Source organism: Crinia signifera, chromosome 2 (assembly GCF_055691185.1).
Source record: "Crinia signifera chromosome 2, ASM5569118v1, whole genome shotgun sequence".
Classification (NCBI taxonomy): domain Eukaryota; kingdom Metazoa; phylum Chordata; class Amphibia; order Anura; family Myobatrachidae; genus Crinia; species Crinia signifera.
In genome coordinates this window covers 402739238-402740696 of record NC_139218.1, presented here as the reverse complement: position 1 = coordinate 402740696, position 1459 = coordinate 402739238, and the positions used below count along the sequence as shown (strand labels likewise).

General features: G+C 47.3%; 1 protein-coding gene across 1 annotated transcript in view; it reads left to right on the top strand.

Moving 5' to 3' along the window:
* The first annotated feature begins 249 nt into the window (after positions 1 to 249).
* LOC146058340 (FH2 domain-containing protein 1-like) overlaps positions 250 to 1459 on the top strand; it is a 41036-nt gene continuing 39826 nt past the window's right edge. Inside the window, exon 1 of the mRNA XM_083170618.1 lies at positions 250 to 394. The gene's annotated coding sequence lies outside the window, so the exon portion shown is untranslated. The remainder of the gene's footprint in view (positions 395 to 1459) is intronic.

Here is a 1459-nt window from a genome sequence, read left to right as displayed (position 1 = left end):
GGATCAGGAGTCTAGATAAGGATGGAGTGGAGTTCTAGGATCAGGAGTCTAGATAAGGATGGAGAGGAGTCCTGGGATCAGGAGTCTAGATAAGGATGGAGCGGAGTCCTGGGATCAGGAGTCTAGATAAGGATGGAGTGGAGTTCTAGGATCAGGAGTCTAGATATGGATGGAGTGGAGTCCTGGGATTAGGAGTCTAGATAAGGATGGAGTGGAGTCCTGGGATCAGGAGTCTAGATAAGGATGGAGCGGAGTTCTGGGATCAGGAGTCTAGATAAGGATGGAGTGGAGTTCTAGGATCAGGGTTTCCTGAGCATAGATCAGTAAGGAGTTGCAGCAGCTGTGTAATGTGGAGTTACCATCTGGCAATGGTCCCAACACTCAGTTACTGAAGGTAAGTGTTTCTGGCTGTCCCAATACTGACTGATGTGCTAATCTGTATGATACACTCCACTAAGTCATATATAAAATCCTTTCCCTGCAATCAGAAGACTGTGTAACCTGCACACATGTATGTGCACAGACGTCCTGTGTGTAACCTGCTCACATGTATGTGCACAGACGTCCCGTGTGTAACCTGCACACCTGTATGTGCACAGATGTCCTGTGTGTAACCTGCTCACATGTATGTGCCCAGACGTCCCGTGTGTAACCTGCAGACATGTATGTGCACAGACGTCCCGTGTGTAACCTGCAGACATGTATGTGCACAGATGTCCCGCATGTAGCCTGCTCACATGTATGTGCACAGACGTCCCGTGTGTAACCTGCACGCATGTATGTGCACAGACGTCCCGCATGTAACCTGCACACATGTATGTGCACAGACGTCCCGCATGTAACCTGCACACATGTATGTGCACAGACGTCCCGCATGTAACCTGCACACATGTATGTGCACAGACGTCCCGCATGTAACCTGCACACCTGTATGTGCACAGATGTCCTGTGTGTAACCCGCTCACATGTATGTGCCCAGACGTCCCGTGTGTAACCTGCAGACATGTATGTGCACAGACGTCCCGTGTGTAACCTGCAGACATGTATGTGCACAGACGTCCCGCATGTAACCTGCACACATGTATGTGCACAGACGTCCCGTGTGTATCCTGCACACATGTATGTGCACAGACGTCCCGTGTGTAACCTGCACACATGTATGTGCACAGACGTCCCGTGTGTAACCTGCACACTCTCCCCTAGCACTCCGGTGCTGGCCTCCCTTGGATTAATACCACTAGCCCTGAGTCCTGTATCCGACCGCAGATAAAATAAGTGTGGAAATAAGGAATAGAAATCTTTATAATAAGAGGGGGAAACACAATATATCATTAAAGTCATGTGTATGAAGGTTTTAAGAGGGAATCTATGCAATATAATTGTATTTGTATATGTTACCACTGTTGTGCTTTTATATATGATATTTGTATGTATAAAATAAGAAAATATAAACAAATAA